The sequence below is a fragment of the Homalodisca vitripennis genome, chromosome 1, assembly GCF_021130785.1.
Source record: "Homalodisca vitripennis isolate AUS2020 chromosome 1, UT_GWSS_2.1, whole genome shotgun sequence".
Lineage (NCBI taxonomy): Eukaryota > Metazoa > Arthropoda > Insecta > Hemiptera > Cicadellidae > Homalodisca > Homalodisca vitripennis.
In genome coordinates this window covers 190,592,165-190,614,303 of record NC_060207.1, presented here as the reverse complement: position 1 = coordinate 190,614,303, position 22,139 = coordinate 190,592,165, and positions in this window count along the sequence as shown.

Here is a 22,139-nt window from a genome sequence, read left to right as displayed (position 1 = left end):
CAATAATTATTTCGATCGAATAGTAAAGCCATAGATTTTTTACTCATCGTGAAATAGTTCTGTTAACTTATTGTTATAGTTTTGTCAATTATAGCATAACCTACAATCGCTGCACTAGCGGACCGATGCTATTTATTTTAATGAGTAAAGCACGAATATTCGACAATATACCACTGAACATATATTTAATATCAAAAGAATCCTTTATCGGTAATTATCGTTGCTATAAGCAAATGACACCACATTCACTTTTCACTGCACTTCATACTTGACGAAAACATGTAAATGTATTATTGTATAGCAGCTCAGGCGGACGCATCGCTCACTCAAGTAGGAGGGAGACAGACGTCGAACGCTGCCAAACGCGAAGGCCGATTATGCCCCTTTTTCGCTCGTTCCGCGCTCTCGCTTGCACTTCGAGCCTTAAATGGAACGCCTCAGAGCGAGGTAACGCCGCTCGTTCGAATTATAAACCGTTGCCATGTCAAAACAAAAAATTGTGTATTGTTAATAGAACTAAGCTTCGTTATTTGTTCAATAATATCTTAATGAAGGTTGATTTGAAAGTTATATGTTTGAAAAATGGCAAACAGTATTGATCTGCCGGGAAGAGGGTTTTTTTGGACTGAATATTATACTTTAAACACCAATTTATACGACAGTTAAATTTATAAACAACTGATAAGGATCTGAAGTCATGATCAATCCTTTAAAGTTTATTTCATGTTTGAAAGAACAGAACAAATATAATACATATGTGAATCAACAACGGATGTACACTTCGATATAAATTGAGAGGACGCAAAATATCTGTATATAGCAGGATGCGGTACATGGAGTGGAAAATTGTCACCGGTGAAAAATGTCAAGTGGCTTTTGAGGTTATTTAAGATCTCACCTTTGTGATCACGTGACCTACACAACTTGCGTTGTGGCCCGATCTCACACAAGAGTAAACTTTTATCTGAAACCTTTTTGATAACTTTGGGTATGCTATGGACATGACCAAATATTTGAAGCACGCACATATAACACTATAAACTGAATCTTTAGTAGGAAAATATTGCTTTTTTACCTAAACAGTATCAAAAAATGCAAAACGGTAAATATAGTTAGTTTTTAACACTAATATGTACTCTAAAATGACAATTTGACTTATTTTGTAATGTTGTGCTTCTCGTATGACTGTGCAATCTCAATATATAAATTTTAAATTACTTCTGGATTACAGATTTCCATTCCTTTCTAATTAGGCAACTCGAACCATAAAAACCATAAACAAGAAAATTTGTAATAAGAATAGCTATAGGTTTGGAAAATTGCACAAAATACAGTCCCTAAACTATAAAAATTAAATGTTAGTGCATGTTCTTAAAGTTAACCGTATTTAAACTAGACACAGATTGCACAATTCTAATAAAACACAAACTGGCACAAAATAACACAGGTATTAGACTGTATTAAAAGACAATTAGACTAACACAATGCAATGAGTTTAAATATTTTTAATACACCCTGAATGCCAAACAGGACAGTGAGTGTAGTCTCTATTTTATAGGTGACGTGGGAAAAGGTGTACATTGATAATCAGCTTAAGTTATGTTAATTAAGAGTTTTCGTTAAAAGAATACCACAAAATTAAATTAAATTACTGAAGGTAACCTTTACTGATAAAATCCTGACAGACGAATACTATTACTATAACTCATTCATTGGTGTATGAAATTATCGAGAACAATACTGTTACAATTACCAAGTGACGCATATTTGAATAAAACTAAAGAACTCGTGAAACGCTATACAAATTATTATCCTTAATGAACGTTGGAAAGATATTCGATACATTTTGCAATTTAATTTTAAGGCGCACAGAGAATAATTAAGTACAAGAATTACTGCGTGTTACGAATACTGGTAAAATTTACTACGACATTTTCCAAATGAGTCCATGAAAAGAAAACATCACAAAACATGAAAACATGCTACAAGAGCCAATTAAGAGGCAGAGCTCAAACTATTTTGTCACAAGGTTAATTACATGTAACAATGCCCAGATAATGTGAACAAAGTACGTGAGCATTTTAAAATTATTTCGTGAACCACACAATATTTTCTGTCTCATAAAAACCCAAAACAGGGTTAAAAATCTATTATACCGTTTAACACTGAAGGATATAAATATTGTACGATATGAACAAAGTTGATTTTTTTATGATGCTGTCTTAGAATATTTTGAAACAAAAAATCCAAATGTTAGGTAAATTGTTGAGATAGGTATGTTGATAAATTATCAGTTAACGCATATTTAATATGGAATGGCTTTATATTGTATTTTATGCAGCGCCTAATAATGACAATGCCTCTGAGTGTGTAATAGTCACCGTGCTGTTGTATCACCTGACTGTTTATTGTACAGCTGACTGACAAACGACTCTAGAAATGTTTCCATTAACCTTTCCAGCTCTTGCCTTCCGACGCGACGTTTTAATAAGCACTCTCATTTTCCGTTTTGGGTTATTTATAATGTTCTATTTTCTGAAAATGGATAATACGCCAGAAGAGAAATTAAACACAACCAAATATAACGGACTCCACTAAAGAGGTGTAAACAACCGATTTTGAGTTTAGAAAATAGTTTTTAATGTTTAATTTATAGTCTTTACACAACGTGTTTTAAAATCTCATTGTACGTCCATTATTTATGTACTAGAATAAATATTAATTTTGTATGTTTAGACTTATTCATGTACACAATTGTTTTATATTATTAATTAATTAATAAAAACCCATTTCTGATTTTCCAAATATCCCTATATTTAAAAAAATAGAACACTATTCCCACATTTCTCATACAATTTTTGAAAATTATTAATAAAAAAACTGCTTGTGAATCTATAGCTCTTGAACACACTGTACAAATTTCATATTTTTATATTCAGCTGTGTTTATTTCGGCGATTACAATATTGTGGAAATTCCTAATTTAAATTCCTCTTATTTCATGTGGAGTGAAATAAATATTTTGTTTTGTTTTTATATGAAAAAATTTTAATTAAGTTTTTATCAATTTGAAATAAAAAATAGTTTAAAGTCAATATTTATGAGTGGTGCAAATTAAATAGAAAAGTTCTAAGAAAAATATGTTTGTTATATTTTTTTAGATGTGAAAGAAAGAAGTTATTTGTAGAATGAAACAACCTAGAAAACAGAATTAAATTAATTAATAAAAATACTATTATTTTATACGATATTTAGATTTTTACAAAAAACGTCACTATATCATATAAGAGAACGGAATTAGGATCGTATTTTTATGTCCACAGTTGAGAGCATCGACAGTAAGAGTTTTTAAACCAACATCATTTTATGAAAGTTCCGTCGAGCTCATAATATATGTTTATTATGAAGTACTGTAAACTATTTGCTATATATTTTCTACATTTAATAAAACAAATATCTTTAATTAAGTAGGAAAATAAAAATAAATTTTAATATTACTAGTAAGCTAACCAGACTATGTAGTCAAATACAAAATTATGAAACACAATTTATGATAGTTAATAATATTAAATTCTGCCTTTAAGCATACAATTACAGCTACTATTACCTCAAGATGTTCAAAAGTGACATAATCATGTATTTATCTTCGCTTCTTTAATCAATTAAACAAATTTCAAAAGGGTCAAATTAGGGAGTATTTATCGAACAACTATAGATTATTGTAACTTCAACTCAGATTATAACGGATGAATTTAACAACTTTGACGTGAATTTCTTTATTTCACAACGTTTAGCACTTAAAAATGAATGTATCTACGAGTCACTAAATAGATAAATAAAGGTTGAACCGTAGCAAATGAGAGAATACAAGCCATTATAGCGAAGTAACGATAATCCCGATACTGACAGAAGAATCCAATATTATTCATTTTCATATAATAGTTATAATTTTCCCTTATGTTTTTTATCATTAAATAAAAAGTCTCAAAGTCCGGACTTTGGGTTAGAGAGAGAAGCTTCGAGTTCGCCCCCCCCCCCTCTCAAATGGACAAATTCCTGACACAGGAAACGGCTTACAATGGACCGTTTTTTACAGTTTTCAATTTAGATATAGAAGTAGTAGAAATAGAGTTTTACATCAAAATTCAACCCTCTAAGTTAACTCGTTCGAACCTTAGCATGTACACAGACGAATACACATATTCAAAAATGTGATTTCGTCATCAATCGGTGGAAAATACTTCGTAAAACGCTCTGCAAATGAAACTTCGTAGTATTCAATTGTAAATATAGAGATTTAAAAGGCGCAACCATAAATTGTACAATAAATTGCTTATGACTGAAACACATGACAGAAAATAAATATTGAAGACCAGTCGTTTTGAATACCAAAATGACAATCAACATCAAACGGCACATAATGTGCCATAACCATTATCTGTGTCTGGAAAATGATGACGAATACGCTGTGTTGACATAAAGCACAAGAGTTATGTTTGGTGTATGAAGGTTGAAGATTATAGTTCGTAACTGAACTGCCAACCGTTGGGTCATCCATCTTGTGGTTTTATATCACATTTATCCTGTGAAACTGATGTTTTACTTGAAAAACCAGTGAACAAAATACATTATATTATCTGCCCCTTTATTAATACAGAACAGTGCGCTTAGGAGAAAATATAGTAACTTTGGACGATATCGAATATTGACTCATAAATAAAGCAGAGTTCTTGAGAGTTATTCTTTCTACCCCTTTAAGTATTTTAGTGTACTCGGAATCTATAGTGAACTGAATAGAAAGAAAGCGTAACCAAGGGAAAAACATATGCTGGCAGAGTGAAAGACGGCGAAGGTCATGGAGATTGTGGATTGGGTAGAAACACTAGGCAGGGATTCCCTAAAAACTTTATTGGACTATGGCTATACATTGATAATGGGTTCTTTGACGACGTGAACAAAACGTATCGATAAGACAAAACATAATTAAACTTCTTTGTGGAATCCTAAAGGATTTGAGATTTGATGTTTGAATGATTGAAAATTAGATTTATACAACGGCATTAATGTTACAAAGTATAGTTCTTGGTACCGTTTGTACCATCTGACTGAGACATAGCAAAAGATTCTACGGGCAGAGTTATGGCTTGATGTAACTAACCGTACTGCTCTGTTACCAAGTTTTACCTTTACCCATTTTCGAGGCACATCCCTAAACACCATTAAGAAATTGGGCGACCATTTATGTTAGTATGAGGAAGTCGGTTGGCACGTATATCATACAACGCCAGATAATACTTGATAATATGGTTTTGAAGTCACCAGCTTGCCTACCCCTAGAGTCTTTAACGAGGTGGTAACCACACGATTAATTTCGATGCAAATTTGGGGTGATAACAGAAACAATAGCGAGAGCTTTGTTGTTCTTGGGGTAGGAACTGTCTTGTCTCGAGTCTAATATAGTAAATCTCTAGTCTGAGGCTATTCTGTGCACAGTATATACTGTTGGCGAGAGAAAAGAAGAGACCTGGCTCGTGCCGGCGCACAGCTGTGTACTAGTGTGTTGCCGCGCGGTAATTTCAGGCGCTTCGCCCCACAGCCAACCCTGCGAATTGTTTATAATAGCAATGGAACAGTGAAACAATAATGGAATTACGAAACAAGGCGCGGCAACATACTACTAGTAGCGCCTGCAAATTTCAGATAGGCCAGAATCCAGGTCTCTTCTTTTCTCTCGCGATCAGTAATGTATGTTTGAATCTGGCGTCTTATCGTAATATGTTCTATTTCAAAAGGAATTTTAAAATATCAGTACGATTTCACACATAAAAGAAACATTATAATGGCATTATTTTGTAAAAATCATATTTTTTAATTGCATTATTACTATCAATGTTTAACTCTATTATACAGGGTGAGTCAGAAATATTGTAAACTATTTTAAAACGTGATTCTAGAGCTAAAAATAAGAAAAAAATGTTATATAAAGGTAGGTCCGGAAACGCTCCATTAGTGAATAATGGCTGGTGAAAGATTTTGCTTTGTTTTCAGTTCACTTGGTGAAATTAAGTGATTCTGAAATGTTTTGTTGTTACTTTTTGACTAAAATAAGGTGGATTTATAAGGAAAATCAGCTGAAAAATCAAATAAAACCACTCTAGATGTTGTAAAGTGAACAGTTTTTTGAGAAAAAGTATGAAATTTGCCAAAAATCTAATAATAAAAATACCGTCTTAAATGTTTAATGTCCAATAACATTGTTAAATGACCAATAAACAAATTGTTTTTCCTAATACAGATTATAGAGAATTTAATTTTGAAAACAACCATAATAAGCAAAGTTACCTAAAGGTGTAAAAACGTTATGAAATTGACTCCTCGCGTATTACACTACACAGTCCAAAGGATTTAAGTCCGGTGAATTCGCTGGCCATGAACAAATTCTCTATATAGACTATATATAGCAAGATTGTGGTGTTCCAGAGTGTCTATTCCATAACATACATTAAAATTTGCTTTTTCCATAGCAACAGACAAGTTTGCAAATGTTTTTATTCTCGTCATACATATTTAAACTTATACAGTAGATGTTAGTTGAATATTTTTATTGTTAAGAAAATAAACGAATTCAATAACGATGGCATTAAAGAGAAGAAACATATATAGTATGGCTTTACAATACGGAGTTGTTCTTAACTTACCCATATAAGTGGGAGAATTGGATGTTAATTCAGAACGGCCCTTACAGTTCCACTCCACTATAGTTGGGAATTAGAAAAATATGTAATCAAATTTCATATTTTTGAAGTGACCTTCTTTTGGCAAGCTATGGATGTATGTTTTGCACGGGGGAAAATTCTCGTTTCTAGTTATGGAACGCCACACTTTTCGTTCTGCCGTAAGCCGCTAGGGGCGGGACTCTCGCAACCATTTTCATGTCAGTTCGTTTCTGTCTCCGTCCAGTGACTATCAAGGCTTGTGAAAGGTTACTGACGCTCCTTGACCTTTTATTGCCCTATGGATGTACGTTTCCATGCTTTCAAAGTACAATTATAGCATTACCAAAATGTAAAAAACCCTTATAAACCTCTGATTTGAACTGACAAAAGTTGACGTTATAAAAAATCTATTGGGGGATATTAAAATGGAAATATAAACCACAATAACATACAACATTGTATATTGTAAGGAAAGTAATGAAACAGTTCTCTAATCCAGTAGTGTCTTACAAAGATTTGTCTTCTAACTGTTCAATCAGTTTACTCATATTATTATTGACGTAAATCTTATCCGAAATATCGCATCGTTTGGATCAAACCCTGCTTCTGCAGACTTTCCTTAGTAGAGTCTTTCAGGTTAGATTGTTTAAGCTTATTAGGTTATAAATAAATAATTATATTTATGTTCCAATGAATATGTGACGACTATTTTTGGATGTTGCAAAAAATGTATTACAGTTCATAAAATGAGGATATGTAGTGTTAAGGGTTTAACACTTAGGCAATGACCAGAAAGTCTTTAAATAACATTTTCCATCATTTTATATACCTGCCTGTGAAGATGGGAACAAAATAAGAGCTATCTCATATAGCTACTTACTTAAAAAGCTTGTTAAACAAATTATATTAAATTAGTATTATCAAAGAGTATTGTGTGATAAAAGACATTTACAATAATAAGGAGAAATAAAACAATCCAGTGAAGGCGATTTATAATTAACACCACTAATAAATTTTAAAATTGGCCAGATTATAATTATTGTAGTTGATGATTATATAAAATAACCTGTTAATAATTTATTGTTCTTTGAACCATATAATTTTTGGGATTTTTCCATTTTATTCTTAGAAAATGGAAGGCACACAGTGAAAACGAATGTCTTTACTGTTATAAAATGACTCACATTTAAAACCTATGCTACAAAATACATATTTAAAACCTCTATTAGTTAGTGTACAGTTAAACCAAGGTGTATTAAATCAAAAACAATTTTCTCAGCAAACTTATACTTCTATAATAAAATCCAAATATTTTTACAGTTCTAATTTTTATAAAGTACTTACTATTTAAAGGTTAAACATTTTTCTTTTGCGATTTCGACACGAGTTTTTGTATGTAGACGTTTTTTGAATAGTTAATATAATAATTAATACATGGGCTCATATTTGAACACAAATTGGAAACTATTGTTTCGACTGTTGCAATTTCGAAGTATTATGAAGCTGTTGATTGAACACATAATCATTATTCAAATTTGTATACATTGAGTTGCCAATTAATCCGGTCTTACCATTTTATCCATTAAATGTGAATGATTAAAAAAATATTTTAAATCATCAGTGAATATGAATTATAATGGTGTTCACATCAGTTTGAAGATAGGTAGTATCATCAGCAATAGAAGTCATCCCTAGAGAGCCATTTAACAGCAAGCAATCCGCTAGAGTGCACTTTGTTCTGTCCCCACTCAAATATTACTTCTACGTGCAATAGAAGGAGCTGCCCATTACTTATGTACATTCACATTTTCTTAAAGCTTGAGTTAGTAACTGTTGAGGTGATGAATGGCAGTACATTCTTAATATTTTGTCAACTAAAAGAATAGGCAACTATAAATACAATATTGAAGCTAATAAATATTACCAATGAAATTATTTAAATTACATGATAATACATATGTTTTGTATTATCGATATATTTATAGATGTGCGTTCCCTTTCATGGGGACAAGGTTTCTGCAAGTCTTCTTAAGGAATGTGTAATTACAACTTTAATTTACACAAATTTTGGGATTATTTTATAATTTTATGCTTATACTTATATATTAAAAAGACACGTGTACTCTGTATGTGAATATTTATTGAATAAAAATAGTTTTTTAATTACACATAATCGTATCAAATTAGCACAGATTATATTATTTAATTCAATATATAATAACTGAGTAGGGCTACCACTTTAATCAAGTAATTTTCTGTTCCAAAGCGGTTTAAACATGTACAGATAGAACATTGTTAATAATCATAGTAACAATGATTTTTAAAATAAGGAACAATGAAGAATAATACAAAGAAATCACACGAAAAAAAGATAACGATTGTAAAAAGTTATTTAATGGAAACCATTTTCAAAATTATAACACTTTTACAAACTTTCTCTTAGAATTTATTACAGTTAAATTATATTGCATACACTTCTCAGTAAATATTGCAGACCTGATGGACAACAAAAGCTAATATTAAGGACCAACAGCAATATCCATGCAAATAAACCAGTATCAGGGGCTTAGAAAGGCACCGGAACTTAGGAAGTTCCTGCCTTTATTGTTCTGAGTTCTGTGGACAGTTCTAGTTCCAACAGTATAGATCATGGCACAAAGTCGATGGAATGATGTCATTACTATTTCTACAATACACAAGCATATCCAATTAAGAGGACCAGTTTGTTTTCAAAGAAAGATTTATATGGAATTTATGTAAACACTAACAGTCAAAATGTTATGCTCTCCTTGTGGTTTGAAACAAGTATATCAATCTACTACTACCGGATATGTTACCGAAAAGTCATAGTTAATGATTATATACGTAATCATCCAGGTTATAATAAAAGTGTGTTTTTAAATAAACACTGGTACCCAAAGAACATGGCTCAATTTTCTCTATTTTTTGTATTATTTAAATTTTCTAAATAGTAAGGAATTCTCTAAATTACACAAAAAATTAATAAAGAATGTTTTTATCCAAATAAATTAATCATAATTTATTTTCATTTTTTAAGTTTCCACAATATTGTAAGTTTTCTGAAATCAAGTATCTTTGATAAGAACAAGTCACTTTTAATATTACTTATACACTAGAAAGTACTCATTACACTAGATAATGTATAGATTAAATGCTTAAAGAAAAAGTTTAGTGAAAGAGAATATAATATGTAATCGAAAGCTTTTCATTATATTATAAGCGATTTATAAAGAGTCCCTCTGGTGGTAGAACAGTAATCCGGTAGAGTGCAGCACTTTACTGACCTCAACTGAATCTGGTCAAACTTGCCACGAAAAACGCTAACTGTTTTTTTATTAAGTTTACAACAAAATAAAGAAATTTCAGTTTCTTTAAGGAGGAAGTATATAAATCAAGGATCCCTTTTCAGTAATTCCTATCTCTAACTATCCTGGGAAATTTATAACTTTCCAAAAAAATTATACATATTGACTAAATATAGAGATTTTAAGATCACAAAAAATAGATTACATACTTTTTTGGTGGCTAGCTCAAAGAAAATTTTAAGATTTTAAATATCATGGTCTAAAATAATCCACGGAATTTAGATTAGTTAATACAAATAAAAATAACAAACGAGAAGAAAAATTTACGAAAGATAGTTGGTCGTAAAACTAATGATCATTTTGAAAATAAAACACCTAATTCATTTAAATTTAATTGGAAATAAAATGCATCTGCAATTAAATCTGATCTGTGAATTTAATTCCGATTGTACAATTTAGTGTAAAGTATAGTAGTGAGGAGTTCCCGCACAGGAGTTTGTGATATGAGGCGGCCACCGAGAATATGGCGGCGATACTGTATTTTGGGAAAACAAAACATATATTTTTTGAAACTATTTTGACTTTATTTTCATCCGTTATTGATAGTTACGTAAAATTTTAGTTATAGCACGTTTTTACCTAGCTATTGTTACATAGGACCAGATATGTGTCTTATTACGTTACGTTAACAGAATAATTGTAAAGGAAAGATTGAATTTTAAATGGTCTCTGTTTGGATGTAATAGTGCAATATTTAAAATTAAAAAAAGGTATATTATTTGTGCAAATAATTCAGATTTATAGACATTGTCTTTATCCTTAGTCAGGTTTAGGAGTAATTAAATTATATTTATGGAGATGTAAATCGTCTTATAGTAACTTCTGTACGGCATAGCGTCTCGTGCTGAATTGGAAAACAGCTTATCTATGGAAAAACTAATGATATCTGCACTAAGTACATAAAATATTTAAGTTTTTTTTCTTAACTTTGTAGGTTGTATGAATGTTATTTTCAACAATGAGCGTTATTAAACAGCTGTTCTTTAAAACTGCAACCCAGTAATCAAATCAGGTAATTTAAAAAATACTATTTATAGGAATCAAAATGGTAAAATTTGTAATATGTCATCATTTTTTTCTACAATTTTTAGAGAGCTTCAATTTTCACAGAATATTTTTAAAACCTTCTTTATAAATTGTGTCGAGTTTGAAAATGTTCTGTGCATAAATGGGCAAGTAATATCAAATCAAACTTTTCAACCTCTTCGTGGGGCACTCTTATGCAATATAGCCGGATAAATAATTCTAAACTGCATGCTGATAGTTTTTATGTTATAATACAACGTGGATGAAATATTCGACTCGTTAGAGGGACTACAGAGCATTGTACTGTCTCATCCTAAAAAGGAACCTTGAAATGAAATGAGCTTCCTAAATATTAGTGATCCAATGCTTACGATATCATAACGCTAGTGTGTGTCCATTACGATCATTTCCGGGAGGAACACTGAAAAAATCTGTATTTAACTATGTACATAAACTTGCACATAGTAAAGTTTGACAAAACATCACAACAAGAACGGCCCCGAGTTGACAACTCAGTTACAAACTATAATCTATGTTCTCCACACACCAACGATAACTTTTGCCCATATTGTCAATGTTGGGCATTCGTCACCATTTGCCTATCAGCCATTAACAGTTATTGCACATTTTATGCAAGTGGATGTCATTGTTTGTTATTTTGGTGTCCAAAAAATGTTGGTTAAGAATATTTATTTTGTTTTTATTCCAATTTTGAAAATTAAATATTTGTGTGTAATTTTTGTTCTAAATATGATTAAATATATATTTTAACGGTTGATTTGGAATACATGTATAATTTAAACTTAGCAATCCACTATAGTAATTGTGAAAGGCAAATACTGTAATTAGTTAGTTCTAAAACAAACATTTACTATAATAATAGTACCGAATATTGCTTTATTGTAGATGCTACCTGTTTTAATTCTTCGTTTTTAAACTAACAGAGAAGTCTGAATTTCGAAATTGCAGAGAGTTTCTTTACTATTTCAGCTACGTACCATTTTAATCATCAATTCAGTCTTCCTAGAAAAATAATATGTTGTTTATAAATGTAACTATTTGGAGGTAATCACTGTAGTATAATTCCTTGAAATTTATAACTCTTAGAGTTCTTAAAACCCCAAATAACAATAAATACCAAGCATATTGTATAGAATGTGTTACGAGTTAACATAGTGCTGTACAGGCCACTTTATCTCAATGTAACGGACTGAAAATTTGGTAGGCGAAATATCTCTAAATATGTTTGAAATTGAGCTCACAATCAATGTTAAACGGTATCTTGTGGATATTGACAGAACGTCATCTGTAATCTTAATTCACTTAATATTCCTCTAAAACTGTTTTTGGTTGATATTTATCACTTATCTGAATAACAGTCACATCTGAAAACTACTGCATTAGAGATCGGTTTTATAATTTATTAATCCATTAAGAATCTATTACTTTTATGAATTTAATGCATTACGTATATACATATTTTGAATAAAAAAACTTCAGTTACTTTTTATTCGTGCTTCCTTATAAGTTATTCTTAAGCGTCTTTCTTACATAAGCTTTATCCACGTTTTTCAAAGCAGTGCCAATCCAGTTGGCGGAATCCAAAGTAGACCCAATCCAAGCAACTAATAGTCAACTGTTCAATTAGACAAGGAAAATCTAATAACATTTCCAAGCCACTTTTAGGCCAATTATTGAGTTTATTCATTAAGTTAAACGTAATAATTATGACACAGTTTATTACTGGCAAAACAATAACGGAAATACGAACTCATTTTGGATCAGAATGTTTAGTATACATAGTGGTGGTATGATGTTTTAATCAATATTAGTTATTCCCGACTGAGTAACGGTTGAGGTACGAGGGCTGTTTTTTAAGTAAGGGCCGTTCTCCGTACACGTAACGGTAGTAGTTCGCGTTCCTGCCGTAACGAGCGTGCGCCCCGCCTCCCGGCATTCTTAGCGAACAACTTCATGCCAGTTGCAGCTCTGTAGCTAACCTGTATGCATTACTGTGGATCTTTAAAATGTTTAAGATTATCGAATCACCCGCCGCGTGTGAGATATTCGGTCAGTGATACGATTTTTGACTGCAAGAAACATGTCGGCTGCTGACATTCACCGTCAGCTTTGTGAGGTGTATGGTGCCAAGGCAATGAGTGAAGGTAAAGTGCGGAAATGGGTCCGAGAATTTAAAGATGGCCGCTAAAATGTCCACGATGGAAGATCGCTCAGGCCGGCCATCTGTGATCACGGGAGATTTGATTACTGCAGTTGACGCAAAAATTCATGAGGACCGACGGTTCACAATAACCACTCTCTCTATGGAATTTCCTCAAGTGTCCAGGTCAGTACTGTACAAAATTGTGTCAGAAAACCTAAACTTTAAAAAATTGTGCTCAAGATGGGTACCCAAACTCCTCACTGAGGATCACAAAAAAAAAAGAGATTAAGCAGTTCTTTGACTTTCTTGACCCGCTACGACGAGGAAGGAGACGACATGTTGAGTCGAATTGTCACAGGAGATGAAACATGGGTATCCCATATCATCCTGAATCAAAGCAACAGTCCATGGAATGGCGGCACACAACATCTCCCAGTCAAAGTCAAAGCCAAGCAAACGCTGTCGCGGCGCAAAGTTATGGCAACTGTGTTCTGGGACAGGCGCGGTGTTTTGCTAGTGGACTTTATGCCGCGAGGAATGACGATTAACTCAGAAGCCTACTGCGCAACCCCTGGCCAGTCTCCGACGCGCCATTCAGAACAAAAGACGCGGCATGCTGACAAAGGGAATTCTGCTCCTCCACGACAATGCAAGGCCTCACACCGCTGCTTGGACACAGGAAAATGATCGACCTCTTTTGGCTGGGAAGTTTTGAATCATCCGCCGTACAGCCCCGACCTTGCTCCGAGCGATCTCCACCTTTTTCGTTACTTGAAAAATCATCTTGGCGGGAAGCGCTACAATGACGACGAAGAAGTCAAGACGGCCGTGAAACTCCTGGTTGTCAGAGCAGGCGGCAGATTTCTTTGAAGAGGGATTTCAAAACTTAGTTTTAAGATATGATAAGTGCCTTAACAAACAAGGCAACTATGTAGAAAAATAAAGAAAAGTATGCAGAATTCTGAAAAATAAATGTATTTTGAAAAAAATAATTGTTGTTTATTTACAAAAAAAAACTGCCCTTGACTTAAAAAACAGCCCTCGTATAATCTCCATAAAGAAGCGAGTTATATTTGAAACCTTCCCTTACAAACTTAATTAAAAAAAAAAAAAATACACAGTCCATGTTTTCCAGTCTGGTACTTGTATACTCATAAAGGCGAAAAGACACACACAGTAGTGTTTAGAAATAATACCCTTAAACCATAAATGTTGAGAATGTTACAAGAGGAAATTACAAACACTGTCTCCAGGGAAACAGTCATTTGTCAATATCTTCGCTGAGCAAACATGGGACACTGGTAAAACATTGTGGAATTTTACAATAGTGCTTAAAGTTCTACTGATCCTGTTTGTCTCTGTACTAAATTTAATACGTAGACAGATTAAAGAAGATTATGAAACACCTTTGTTGGCACATTTATCATCTTCTCAAAACTATTAAATGGATTAAAAAAAGGTTAATTAACATAAATCCTTTAGATACTACTAATAAAAATACAAATGCTTAGATTCCAATAAACACATTGGAGAATCATGGCTCTCTTTGTGAATATTCTTACTATACGTATTTACAGTTGCTATAAATAGAAAATAATCTTAAATGTCTGGTTATTGTAGATAGCATCCAGTTTGTCAATGTGACTTATCTCGGAGTAGATAACGACATAACATGTTGGCCATATAGATTCCTGTTATTGATAAACATCTGAGATCGGTCGGTTTGATCAGGTGAACAAAGCAATTCGGTAGCCGGTATTTGTCCTCTTTGTTCGCTCGAAACTCGTATAGTAATAGTATAATTTCAAGACAGTTATTATGTAAAGAAAGCCATCGTAATGTTTTTTTTAATTAAACAAACTTCAAACAATACTAAGCAATAATGCCTATACAATCGTATGTTTATTGCAGGTTTCAACAGATTTTCTAAAGTATGTTTTATCTCATAATATTGCCATTTAACAAATTCTTTTAATCCAAGTAAGCTGCATAATAATTCCAAACTACATGCTAATAGTTTATGTATTATAATACAACCTGGATAAAATATTCGACTCGTTAGAGGGATTACAGAGTATTGTACTATATCATCCAACAAAGGAACCTTGAAATGAAATAGCTTACTAAATGTTGTTCTTACTTTTAGTGGTCCAATGCTTTCCAAATCATTACTCGCATGACAAGTGTGTGTCCGTTATGATCATTTCTTAGAAGAAAAATTATTTAAATATGTATTTAACTATAAACATAAACTTATCACCATAAGGACCCGGCCCCGAATTGTCTTGGGGGGGGGGGGGGGTGGGGGGGGGGGGGGGTGGGGGGGGGGGGGGGTGGGGGGGGGGGGGGGTGGGGGGGGGGGGGGGTGGGGGGGGGGGGGGGTGGATTATACTATGGGCTGGCCATTAGAAGAAATGTTGACAGTCTGGAAAATATGAAGAGTGCTGTTTGGGCGGAGTATTTTTCCATCTCATTTCAACAAATAAAGAAACCAGCGCACAGTTTGTATCCGAAAACTGCTGATATGTGGTGCAAATACCAACAAGCTATCCAGAAGAAAGAAAGCCTATGACCACAATGAACACTTCCACATTGCCCCTGTAGTAATGGAACAGGTTAAACAAATTTTCAAGGACTTAACTAAGTCCACGCTGCTGGCGAAAATGTCCTTCATGGACAGACCAAAAATCCGAGCGAGTCGCTAAACAGTGTGGTGTGGTCGCGTATTTCAAAATCGACTTTAGTTATAAAAAAGATCCTTGAGTTTGGTGTTTATGAAGCCATTGCCTGCTTCCAACAAATGAAAACATTGTTAAATTGTTAAGTACTCAAGAAATTAGGTATAAATGCCAGGCCAAAAAACTGTTGAGGTTATGAAGCGATTCGACAGGATGCGCTTAAGGAAGACGCAAAAGGCGGTGGAAGAGATTGAAAAGAAGTGTTGCCAGAAGCGGGAGGCAGCTAAAAGGACGTCTGTAGGATATATATGAGCAGCAGGAGGATCCAGATAACCCATCCTATGCAGCAGGAATGCACTGAGATACATGAGTCACTATTGTTTAGGTTATAGCCTAGAAAAAAATTGAATTCCCGAAAAACTTGTTTTTTTACACTATCGGTACCCATACCTTCCAAACTACTCGAGGTATTAGTATAGTTTTTGTTTTTTTTTTTTTTTTTGTTCGCAATTTCATGGTTTTTATTTACAGGCACAAGAAATTTGGTTTTAAAAATCTAAAAAACTAATTCTACATGGTTGCAAAGTCAAAATTTTCAAATAAAAAAAGTAAATTTTAGAAAAAATTTGTTAAAAATACCTAAATAAAGTTATTTTAGAAAATTCCTGTGCCATAAATATACTCAAAAAGACATACATAAAAAATAACAAAATAATAGTAGGTTACGTCTTAAGGTTTTAGAAATATGTGTACCTTAAAATGACTAATTTAACATGCGCAGCATATGGCCCCCGGACGCCCCTTAAATCCTTAAAAGTTTTGATTTTTTAGGTTAAGGGCAAGATTTTATACTATTCATGTGAAATTTCACAACTAAGTGTTTGGCCCTCTGTTTTGTAATTGTTAAATATCAATTGAAAAATGCGTCAAAAGGTTTAATTTCTTTCCGAAATTAGCTTTAATCCCCGCTTTTAATAGGGGCCTATACAACAAGAATACTTGATACGTTTTAATTTTCAACATTACAAACATTTTCACTAAGAAATAGAGATATGCACATGGTTTTAATTTACAAAAATTTAACTTATATATAAAAACACAATACCTAAAGAAGAGGGTAGCTCGTATTCCTCGAAACATTTTGCTGTTGTTGGAACACATATCGTTAACAAATCCTATTATCTTTTAAAGTTAAATTTAATCGTCACTAATGAACCTGTTTCCTTTGAGTTGCTAGAGTGATATAGAGTTTATGTTATAGTTTGTGTTTGGTATTGGTTATTCCCCATGTATTCCAAGCTTTTAACAAAAAATAATGAATAATGTTCTCTGCTTCACTTCTTATTCTTATTCTAAGTTAAGGCTTATTTTCTTATTCGCCCTATGTCTAAAAAGATCTGGCATATTCTATGTATGGTTTTTTAGAGAAAGTCTTAATTGTTTTCGGATGGCATATACGAAATTTTGTCCTAAAAACTACAAATTGGGCCATATCAAACTCATTTGTTGCATAATACGAATTTCAAAATGCTGCTTGTTCCCTTATTATGATAGGAAAATGGTTAAACGTCTGTTTCATTAAAAAAACAATCAAAATATCATTTAATAAAGATGTTTGTATAAACTGAATTCAATTTTATATTTCCATTTCAAATATTAGATATCTAGACCTGGCACATTGATTCAGCCATCGGATATCAAATAAAGGCTGATGCTAGTCTATAAAGTGCTCGGAAGTGCTGACGATGCTGGGAATAATGTGTTCACTGATAACAACCATATATGAGTTTAACTTCAATTCTGTCTTTTAATTTAGATTGGTTTCTATTCTGTGAGCATTAAAGGAACGAAAAGGGTTCACACATCCTTTGTAGTAAGTCAATAGAAGTGATTATTACAATGAACGGACTTGAGCAGTTAGCTGTAGACGGTATCCCAGGTGCACTCCACAGTCTATTAGCAGGGTATTCAGGCACGACTAAGGGTACTTAAACTAATTTACAAATCAATTGGAGCCACCTTGCCTCAATTGAGGTGATATGAAGTGTATTGTTGTACCGATATATATATATATATATATATATATATATATATATATATATATATATATATATATATAATTTATGCACCGTAGTTTGAAACTGGTGAGGAATATATCTATTCCTCCGTCCTTTTGTAACGTATCATTATAGTTATAAATATTAGAAATTTACTCAATGAAAAATATATTGTATTGAAAAAAAAAATAAATGTAACTAAAAAATGTATTATAATATAAGTGTGTACTATATTATCCAAATATCCCTTACTAACTCTTCCATTCATCGGATGGGGGATGAATTTATTGCATAATTTTGGTTTGGCTAACGTATTGTGTGCAAGAAACAAAATTTAAGAAATAGTGATCGAACCTAGACAATATGTAAAATACAACAATCCTCTTTAAAAAATGCTTATTTTCAGATATATTAAATACTTACAAACCTCACTAATTCGGACAGCTTCTGATGATAAGTGCTTAATTATTATTAAAACTTAAAAACATTTTAGCAATGACTTTTTTGTTAGACAGCAAAAGTAGAAACTTGGTAATCATGTTACAGTGATCTCTGAAACTATTTAAGTAATTTAAATATAATGTTTTACATTGTATCTTAGATGTCGTATCCAATCTAACAGCGTCCTCATCACTATTTAATGCTTAAAAATTTAGTATACCTTCAAGCGTTCTCAAAATATACGAATGTTAAAATCTTTGTATGCTTCTCCTTGTCTTTTAAACTGGACTAGTCGCTGACTTTAAGCCAGCTATAAAGCGTGTGATCTCCTCATAGTCTATACATTTCTGTTAATATAGAGATAGAAATAGTATATTTTTTACCTTTTTGTACATAAAGGTCTCAAACACTCCAAAAACCCCAAATTCCTTATGTATTATGACCACGATACAGTAGGAACGTATCCTTAGAATCAGCGTCTTCATGGAAGAACAATCATTGAATGTGGGTTTCATGAGAACATCTCACGGTGCCGGCAAGTGTACATGCCTACGTTTATACGTGTTAGTGTTAGAGAGGGCTTCTTAACCCTAACTTCGCCTTGTAAAATAAGACGTCTTTACTTTACTTTTTAAGAGGGCCTATTTTTTTTTAAAGAATCAGGTTGCAATAAGATAATATAGTTTACGTAGTATAATAGAAGTATATTATAAGTATAATCTGATTATTTTATAATTATTTGTGAAAGAGCAAACTATAATTTCAATAAACTTCTTCACTCAAAACCACACCAAAAACGTTTAAAAATAAGTATTAAATATACCAAGTTTTCTGTAATATTTACTCTCTCCCAAATTGACATATTAAGAAAACGTTGAGAGAGACTATAGCAAGTTTTATGAAAACTAATCTAAGAGCAAAATAGTACAATCTATTTTTGTAATGTATAATTGTTTTGTATGACAGAGAGGATATAAGAGCAGTTTTTGCTTGTAGTGGCGTATTATATCCAGTACATTTGACTTGCTCCGTTTTATTTCCTCTATAACAAACGACTTATTTCTCTGTTCAAAATTATTGTAGTCTATTAAACAAACATTTAGTTAAAATAACCGTGCAAATATCTCAAATAATTCAATCATGAGGGTATGTTATCATAAACATATGAGGTACCATGAATAGTAGTATCAATGGATCCATGCATCATAATGAGTATTTTCAACAGTTACAAAACCGATATTGTGTCTTTTTATTTATAACTTAATAAATGTATAAGCAAAAAAATTATGTATTGATTTTGAAAACTATAAATCTAACAGTCAATTTTAAAATGGGGGCGGCAGTTTAAAAAACTACGATGTACATATTTTTAAATATCTAAATAAAGTGAAGGTTTCCCATTAAAATTTTGCTCTTACATTTACAGTTTTCAAGATCACATTGGTGACCCATTTAGAAAAACCATCCTATACACTCCAGTACATAAATTGTGTATAAAAGAAGGCAGTAGATGATGCACAAACCCAGTATTCTGTGCTGCAGACCTGGTATCGAATATTGCTGACAGTGCTGATATTCAAATTAGGTTTTGGCTGCTGTGTTGTTTACTTTTATCGGTAGAGGCGTCGTAGGAAGCTATCATTTGAAGTTTCAATATTTAGAAGTATTTAGAAGAGTTTAAGTTATAGCATTATGTTTGATAACATGGTAGTTACATTGAGTTGTTATGTGTACTAGATTATCTTTTTAATAATCTGTAAGACTGTTTTGACACTGATATAATACAAAATAATAAATAGCCAGTCTGACTAACTGAACGGCACAAAGCTTTGGATCCTTCCTAATCAAAAAGATTTCTATTTAATGAATGTGATATATATATATATCAGTGTGTATATTTTATATATTATATATCTTCTGTAATGCCAATCGGCTTCAATACTCTTCTAAGTACTCTAAAGTGTACACAAAAACAGAAACAAAAATTCAGTGCTCATGTTTAATTTTCGAGTTCACAGAACCCTTCTTTAGAACCATTATGAATTAAAACATATAAACAGAACTCAAACCAAGTACAAAAGACATAACCAAAATAAAATTTATAAAAATGTTTTTGTTATAAAAAGGAAAAGAGAATCATCTTAGGTTCAACCCATCTGGTTGCCTTGATTTTAAAATTAATTGATGTGCGATTTCAACATTATATTTATCAGATTGGTATTTTGATTGGGGTTTGGCTCTAAATGGTAAATTCCTTTTAGGCTGAAGCAATTTTCTAATTTATTTTGATTGTGTTGAATCGCATGAGCAGATAATGGTCTCTTATAATTTTGATGAACAACATCAAATCGATGATTGGTCATTATCACTCTTAATGGAGTGATGGTTTTTTTCCAATACAGTCTTTGGGACAGAATTTATAGGTTAGTTGATAAGTTATGTTTTTTGTAGTGCAATCAATGTTACCTTTAATAGGATATTCTTTTTCAGTTGTGCTACTTTTAAACGATTTAGAATTTATTAAATCTTACAAATGCCGCATCTTGGCTTGTTGCAAGGATTGCACACGTTACATTTTATGTTATTACTTTTTGGATTTCCCTCATACTTTAATTTCGGTCTAGATAGAATGTTTTGTAAATTTGGAGGTTTTTTAAAAATTACTTTGGGGGGCTTAGAAAATAAATTTCTAGTTTCAGGGGAAGATTCAAAAATAGGAAAAGAAACCTTTAGGATTTTGTTGACTTTATGAAGGCCAGGAAAATATTGGGTGATAAATTTAGGATCATTAGGATTAATAGCACTGGAAATATTTTTAGGTGCTCTGATTTGTCTATCAACACGATTTTTTGGATACCCCCTTTCAAAAAGTACATGGGACAGTCTTTTTATGTAGTTATGGAAGTCAGATTGAATGCTACAAATATTTTTTGCTCTTATTGATAAACTCTTGGGGATAGATTTGGAACTGGATGGCAGCTTGTGAAATGCAAATATTGAATTTTGTTACTGTCTTTGACATGAATTTTTGTTTTCAAATTATGATTTTCAATAAATACATCAGTATCCAAGAATGTTACTGAATCTGGTGATATAGACCATGTAAATTTTAAAATGCTAAATTTATTGAGATTAAAAAGAAAGTCGTTAAGTTCTTTGATACCATGATGCCCATATTATAAAAATATCATCTATGTACCTGAACCACATTAGAGGTTTATAATTTTGACTGGTTAAAAAATTTCTTTTCCAATAGTCCCATAAAAAGATTGGCATAATAAGGAGCCATCCGTGTGCCCATAGCAGTTCCTTTTGTTGAAGGTAATTTCGGTCTTGAAATTAAAAATTATTTAAGGTTAAAATCATGGTCATAAGTTTAAAAATGAAATTAGTATTAGGTTTGGAATCGTTTTGGGCGTGAATCAAGGTAATTTTGGACAGAGCTGAGACCATCATCTGTAGGAATATTTGTATACAAAGATTCTACATCGACAGTACACAATAAGACGTCGTCATGCAAGGGTTGGTTAATTTGAGCTAATTTAGTTAAACAGTTATTAGTGTCCTTGATATAGGAAAGGAAGTGTTCTTACAAACAGCTGCAAGATGTCATCAACATAAGCAGATATCCTTTCCGTAGGGCATCCATAGCTGGAGATGATAGGCCTGCCA